At 42.7% G+C, this 7,938-nt stretch overlaps 1 pseudogene across 5 annotated transcripts; it reads left to right on the forward strand.

Moving 5' to 3' along the window:
* The first annotated feature begins 260 nt into the window (after window positions 1-260).
* Window positions 261-3,837, forward strand: LOC147898669 (pentatricopeptide repeat-containing protein At1g11290, chloroplastic pseudogene; annotated as a pseudogene). Of its 5 annotated transcripts, none has more exons than XR_015541593.1 (2): window positions 261-445; window positions 654-3,837. The product of XR_015541593.1 is annotated as a pentatricopeptide repeat-containing protein At1g11290, chloroplastic pseudogene, transcript variant X2 (transcript). The 5 variants fall into 5 exon arrangements; XR_015541594.1 differs by having other exon boundaries at window positions 261-424; XR_015541596.1 differs by lacking the exon at window positions 261-445 and having other exon boundaries at window positions 826-952; window positions 1,062-3,837.
* Window positions 3,838-7,938: the final 4,101 nt, after the last annotated feature.

Genomic DNA, 7,938 nt, shown 5'->3' on the forward strand with positions numbered 1-7,938 from the left:
GCCGCGGTGCCTAAATTAGCCCCCACAATTCAAAATTTCACCTACGGTTCATGATGTAACCCTTCCCTCCGGCACTCCACATGGGGGCATGAACCGTGGTCGGTCTTTCTGGGTTAGGAAGTGCCACTCGCAAGGTTCCGGGGAGAGCAAAAAGTCCTTCTCCATGCCATTCCACCTATATGTAAAAGTGAGCCAATTTCTAGGTCCCATAAAGGCCTCTTCTGGCCCATTCCAAAAACTTCTCTTAGCGAACATTGGAATTATGCTCCAGCAAGTTCAAATTGAGTGGAGTAAGCTTTGGGTCGCATCATCACATCGCTCTTCTCTCGAAGAAATTATGGCAGGCCAGAAGATTATAATGCTCAGACAAAGGATACGGTTTCGAATTGAGGGATCCAACGAATCGAAAAATGTGAAGAACACCGTAAGATTGATATCTCTCACGGTGAGACCAAATACAAAACATGGGTTCCTTCAAAATGAAGGACAGTGATGTGGGCAGTTTCCACACTACTTCGTGCTAGCCAGATGTAGTTGGAGATGGCTTTGAAAGCCCATTTTTGCGCCAAGGGTAGCTGGCTTCCGTTCTGGACGTATGCAAATAAGGTGCATACATCTTTGGGCTCTTTTGATCTAATTTGGATGTCATACAGGCTTCTGAAAGGTCATTGGATCGTCTCTGCGGAGCTCGCTATCGCGGCATCAACTGAGTGTGGGAGCTGTGATCATTACCTTTTTAAACCTGCATCGATGTCGTTGACAAATCATAACCTGGGCAGTGTGGAATCATGCTCAACGATCCGCATGTCTCATCGACTGGATGACCCTCCTCTGCATCCATCCTCCTATTCTTCTCTTTTGCGGAGCTGCGGGGAAACTAAAGCCCTGTCAGATGGCAAACGCATCCATGACAATATTGTCAAAAGTGGACTCGAGGAGGACATGTTCTTAGGTAACCTCTTATTGCAGATGTATGGTAAGTGTGGAGCTCTTGAAGATGTGCGTGCATTTTTTGACAAAATGCATCAACGGGATCAATTCTCATGGAATTTTGTGATCAGGGCATGTGCTCGTTATGGCCAGGGCAATGTAGCTCTCGACCTCTTCAAATTGATGCAGCGAGAAGGAGTTGATCCAGACAAATTCATCTTCGCCAGTATTCTCTCCGCATGTTCTACAGAGGAAGCTGTAGCAGAAGGCAGGGTAATGCATGACCACATTGCAAGGTATGGATTTGAGTCAGATATTGTCGTGGGAACTGCACTTGTCAACATGTATGGGAAATGCGCGAGCTTGGAGGATGCACAGAAAACATTCATCAGCATGCCTGAGCGGAATACAGTTTCGTGGAATGCCATGATTGCAGTAGAAGCACACGTTGGCCATGGGAACGATGCGCTTCAGCTCTTGAAAGAGATGCAGCAGCAAGCAGTGGCCGCAGGCAAGGTCACCTTTCTCAACATTTTCTATGCGTGTGCCAACGTTGCAAACCTTGCTGAAGGCAAAAAGATGCATGCTTGCATTGCAGGCAGTGAGTTTGAAGCAGATGTGGTCATAGGGACCGCCCTTGTGAATCTGTATGGCAAGTGTGGTTGTATTCAGGATGCGCAGAGAATGTTTGACAAAATGCCTGAGCAGGATGTGGTCTCTTGGAATGCCATCATTGCAGCTTATGCCCAGCAAGGGTTGGGAAATGATGCTCTTCAGGCGTTTGAGCACATGCAGCTCAAAGGGGCAAGGCCAGATACGGTCACCTATATTAGTGTTCTTGATGCATGTGCTAGTGAAGGAGCCCTGTCAGTAGGCAAGGCTATACATAACTGCATTGTATGCTCTGAATTTGAGGAAGATGTTGTCTTATGGACTGCCCTTGTGAATATGTATGGCAGCTGTGGCAGCTTGGAAGATGCACGAAGGATTTTTGACAAAATGCTTGAGTGGAATGTAGTCTCTTGGAATGCCATGATGCAAGCACATGTCCAGAATGGAGAGGTCAGTGGGGCCTTTTGTCTCTTTGAATCTATGAAGCAAGAAGGGGTGATACCAGACAAGGTCTCCTTCATCCATATGTTTGATGCATGTGCGGTGCAGGCTGCTCTAGCTGAAGGCAAGCGGATGCATGCTCGAACTGTGGCAATTGGAGTTAACTCAGATGTTGTCTTGGGGAGTGCCCTTGTCAACATGTATGGCAAGTGTGGTGACTTGGAAGATGCAAGGGCGGTGTTTGACAATATGCCTGAGCGCAATGTGGTTACTTTTGTTAACTTTCTTTCTGCATGTGCAAACCTGGGGGCCCTATCTGAAGGCAAGCGGGTGCATGCCATTATTTTAGATACTGGAGTTGAAGTAAATGTTGTTTTGGGCACCGCCCTTGTCAACCTGTATGGCAAGTGTGGCAGCCTGGACATTGCATGGCAGATTTTTCATGCTATGCCTGAGCAGAATGCTGTGTCATGGAATGCCATAATCACAGCATATGCTCAACAAGGGAAGGGGAAGCGTGCCCTTGAACTATTTGAACAGATGCGGGAGGATGGGGTGATGCCAGATGAAGCAACCTTCGTCTCTGTACTTTCTGCATGTAGCCATGCTGGTCTTGTGGATGAGGGTCGTGACCACTTTGCTTCAATTAAAAAAATATATGGCATGGCTCCCATTCCAGATCATTACAATTGCTTCCTCGACTTATTAGGAAGGGCAGGAAGGCTGGATGAGGTGGAAGACTTGATCAAGAACATGCCTTTTCCACCTACAGTGGTGTCTTGGGCGACCTTGCTTGGTGCCAGCAGAAGTCAGGTAGATGTGGAGCGGGGAGAACATGCTGCAAATCATCTCTTTGAACTGGATCCTCAGAATCCTGTTCCATATGTAACACTTGCAAACATTTATGCTGCAGCTGGCAGGGAGGTCGATGCAGCGAAATTGCTGGAGAGGATGAAGACAAAGGGTTTGAAGACCCAGCCTGGCTGTAGTTCGATTGAGGTCAATGGTCGAGTGCACACATTTTTTGTCAATGCTGAATTGCATCCACAGAGGCAGGTGATTTACAGTGAATTGCAGAAATGGAATAGACAGATGAACGAGGCAGGATGGTTATCTGACAAAAGGTTGGTTTTCCATGGGGAGCTCATGCTTTGCAGCCACACTGAGAGGCTGGCAGTTGCTTTTGGGCTCATAAGCACGCCTGCAGGAATTCCGCTTCTGATTACAAAGAATCTCCAAATGTGCCATCTTTGCCATCATGCCACCAAATTTGTCTCCTCAATTGCTCAGCGAGAAATTGTTGTGCGGGATGCTCTCCGCTTCCATCACATAAAGGATGGTGTTTGTTCATGTGCTGATAAATGGTGACGTTCTCATGTTTGTACCTGCATATTCACCAAGGGCGTTGACTGTCCAATCCAAATTCCCATTCCTGAGACCTGTTGGAGGGGATAATGTCACCTCATGTGGATATATATATTTTGATAGTACCTTGCAGCAAAAAATTAAGGATTGTGGACATTGAGGGCCTCAAGATAAATGATGAGGCTCTCTCAAGACGTCCAAGGTTCATTTATATAACAAGGCTTCATGCCATTTTGGATTGTCCTTGGTATCCTCATATCTTTTTGGCTCATTCCCGGACTTGTAAGTGTTTCGTCTAAAGGTGACAGAGGACTGGCGGAGCAGATTAAGACGATTGTAGGGGGAAACAAGCCTTCCATTGCGAGTTGCTTGGACATGTGCAGGACTAGGGACTAGAGGTTAGGTACCTTGCAGAAGTTGAGCAAGATTTCTGTGGCTAGCCTCAAGGATATTGTAGGTAAAAGGAAATTACTTGGTCAAGAATACAAAGGAGACGGTGGGATGCGAAGTAGTTAAATCAGGGACTTGAACAATTTATGATTACCATGGTAGCAAAAGATAAATAGGTAATATTCTAATGAATAAATAACTGAGAACAAAACTAAATTGGATATAAACAAAAATTGGCCAAGGATTTATATAGCCATGGTAGGCACCAATCAAATAGGAACCTATAATTGCAAAAATTTAAAAATATAAGAGGACGAGGGTGGAAAGGCACGGGAGGAGTTAAAAGAAGAGAACATTAATGAAGACATCCCTCTTTTCAGGGGAGAGTTCCTCCTACTTTCTTATATATAAGGGTAAACATTTAAAATCCTTTTACTAACACCATCTCTATGTAGCCACCCCTTCATTGGATGAAGTTCACCCCTTCATTGGATGAAGTTCAAGTCCCCCCTTTTGATGACATTTTTGAAGCGATCCCTTTTACCTTAGATTAATTGGGATTCTCTAATTCTTCGCCTAAGAAATCAATTGAATTTCTCAATTGAAAAACTCTTTGTAGTTTTAGGGAGTAATTTGTTGAGATTCAGAGCCTTTAGAATGGGTTAATAGGAAGTGTAATGAGCAAACTGATGGAGGAATTAGGTGAGACACAATAAGGTGTATAAATAGGAGAAAGATTTACATATTCACATAGTCAAGGTAGAACCGTACCCGTCATGTATGTGTATAACTCCTGAGGAGTGGGAGGGTGTCCCAAAATGTTATATAACTCTCGAAAGATGGCATCTCAAAGATCAGGTTGTTAAATTATCCGGCGTAGCAGAACAGAAACCGAACAAAGAATAGAGACTACACAGCAAACTGGAGAGGAACAAAATTTTCCTTCAATACTGATGTAGTACAGATGATGGCTCCGTCCACCCGTGCACTCCCATAGTGGAGCTTAGATGGCGATCTAAATAGATACTAGGTGGAGAGCTACTACTTGGAAGATATGATCTAATCTGAACTGATCTGATACAACGGACTGGGGAGGTCATCTCTTTATAGCTATGAGGGCAGTAGTCAGATCAAGCTAGTCGGTGGAGCCGACTAGTCGTCCATGGAATATTCAAGGAATATTTCCTATACCGTCGCCTCAGGGGCTCTCGCTCCCGAACTCCCACCAGGGGGACCAGCTGGTCTCCAGGCCCCAGCAAGAATAAGGGGCTCACACACAATCACCTTTCTACCATCAACGGTCTCATTGATAGACCTCATCTGACATGCAAGTCAGGATCATCCAGTGTCCCGGGCTCACACATGGCTTCTCCTCATATGGGGGTTTTACAACTTGAGCACCTTGGACCACTGGTGGTTACCAGGAGGGTGGGGCATTGAGCATATCTAACACCCCCCCTCAATGTCCATCCGTAGGTGAACTACCGCAAAACAAGAATGGAGGTGCTGAATGATATAGGCATATTGTGTTGTTACTATAGGAAATTATTGGAGCCTGCAAAAGAAAATATGGATCCGAACCTTCTTCCTGTTAAACAAATGAAAGGATTGCTTTCTTGTGGTGTAGCAAAAGGTTTGATTGAGGAAAAAAAATACAAAACAGTCAAACGCAATGTTGTAAAGGACTTTGTATCCAATAATCAAGTTGATGGCACTACAATCCAAGAGGCTCTTGATGTTAGTGGAGTTAGCAAGAAGGGATATAGTTCGATTTTCCATGCGATATCCTCAACTTTGAAAGATCAAAGGATTAAACGAGTTTTACTGCCAAATCCAGCAACTGTGTGGAGGATAAGAGGTCATTTGAATGAAAGTATAGATGAATTTATTGGGAAATATATCCATATTGAAGAAATATTTCATGGTGGTAAAGGAACCACTGTGTATGATCCTTGGAACAATATATTTGTAGATCTACAACAACTTCAAAGAAGAATGGTCGAGTTTTATGGAATAACATTTGAGGAGTGCAAAGGCATTTTGAAATTTTTTGTCAATCTGGATGAGTGTGAGGTTGTAAAGGAAAAGAAAATGGAAAGAGTTGCTATTACATTGATGAATGGAGCAATTGATACATCATTGACTGAAGCGAGTTCGAAGTATTTTTGTGTGTAGTCGGAGAAACACATATGGTGGTTAGGCTCGTTCCAGGTATGATCATTTTTTGTTTTGTACTTGATTTTGGTCATTGTTTTCAAATCTGTTATAGTAAGACTTTTGTTTTCTATAATCTGGTAGGTGAAGATAGAAGACCATGAAACACTAGATTGGGTGTTTCACCACACGGAAGTACCAAGAATAATCAAAAGACAAGTGCAAGGCGAGAATCTCCATGTTGCAGGAAAAGGTGATTTTCAAGTAGAGTGGCACATGGCCGGGGATCTTAAAACACTTAAGTGCATGTATAACGTTAGTAAAGGAGGCAACTCAAAGTCTCCTTGTCTTTACTGCAAAGAATCAGCTCAAGTAATGGATTCAAAATGGTGGAAGAGAGCACCTAATAGAGATAAAGTTGACCCTGACTTCAAGGCCATTCTGGACATTCCACTATGTAATGTTCACATCTGCACATTGCATGGTCTATGTCAAATTATTGAGAAATTGGTATTTTTATATATTGGATTTGCTTGGAAACTGCATCCCGAAAAAAATAGAAAGGATGCTCTTCAAGTATTGGAAAAAGTGTTATCCGATATAGGTCTACATGGAGGAGATGTTCAAATCACAAAGGATTTTAAAAAGTCTACCAATGGCAAGGAGGTACCAATCAAGCCCTCTATTGGTGGTGTTAAGGCAAGAAGATTCTTGTCTCGACCCAAACACAGTAAGCAAGTAAGGCAAGGTAGAACAGTTTCAAAGATTAATTATGGATTGTGGAAGCAAGTCCATAATGCTGTGAAAGATCATGAGGCAGATGGGGAAGCACGAAATAGGAAGGCAGAGGTGTGGAGGTCTCTTGATCAACTCTTCATGTTCTGTGACAAAGTAACATGGACAAAGAGTGATTACAAGAACTTTGAGGAGGCAATTAAACATTTTGGGAAGTCAATGAAAGACGCGTGGACAGCCTGCAATATAACTCACTACATGGTAAGGTTCTGTCTTCTTCTTTTACTTAAGTGTGATCCTCTTTTTTTTAGTACTTACTATGCATTCTTATGTCTTACAGCATATCATCTATAACCACCTTCCCTATTTTGTCAAAAAGTATGGATGCCCAACAATTTGGTCTACCCAAGGCATGGAGAAGTCTCACTACATGGCACGTAATTCATTTTTCAGACACACACAATACTATGGAGGGAGTCAGAAGGCAAATAGTCTGAAGGAAGTCTTCCAATGGTTTTACCGAGGCATACTACAGAGGCTGCATGCTAAAAGAAAAGTTACTAGCTCCAAAATCAAGCTTGCTTTTCTTCTAGCCCAAAAGCAAAGACGAAGACAAACTCTAGACAATTCAATGGCAGCAGAGAGACATAGACAATGGAGGGAATCGAAGATATTTAGAAACCATAAATGGACAAGTAAACATGAATAGGACCCATTTGTAACTTATTGGTGTTATGTCCGCATGTTTTTAAACTCAATCAATAGAATTTTTTTTTGTGGAGCAAGTGACTCTTGGTGTTATGCATCAACAGTATTTCTTTTGTGAAACATATGATCTAAACGTAATACAATTTATTCACAATTTCAATATATTGTTTGTTTAATATTTAACGACACCACTCTATCTAAATGTACAAATCATTTCATCTTCAACTTATTGTTCATTTATACAAGATCATACTAGACATCAAAGACTTTGTACAAATCAGTTCAACTTCAATATAATGTTTGTGCTATATTTGATGATTAAATTCTATTTCTCCCAGGGCCTGCTGATCGGAACTCTCTTTTTGATCTTGATTGGAGTCTTTTTCTTCTTTATTGGCTTGATGTCGACTGTCTGTTCATCAATGCTTGCCTTTGTTGCTTGTCTGGGAGGGGTATCCTTTTCTTCAGCTGTCTCCACGTGTTCTTCTTCTTGGATTGTGTGGCCTGATGCAATCATGGGTGGCTCTCGAAACCTCATGAGCTTGTGTTTTCCATAGCCCTCCAGACATTTGGGCTCCTTAACACCACATGCTAATGCATAAG

This window comes from Dipteris shenzhenensis, chromosome 9 (assembly GCF_047967505.1).
Source record: "Dipteris shenzhenensis isolate YYH24624 ecotype China chromosome 9, Dip_SZ_1.0, whole genome shotgun sequence".
Classification (NCBI taxonomy): domain Eukaryota; kingdom Viridiplantae; phylum Streptophyta; class Polypodiopsida; order Gleicheniales; family Dipteridaceae; genus Dipteris; species Dipteris shenzhenensis.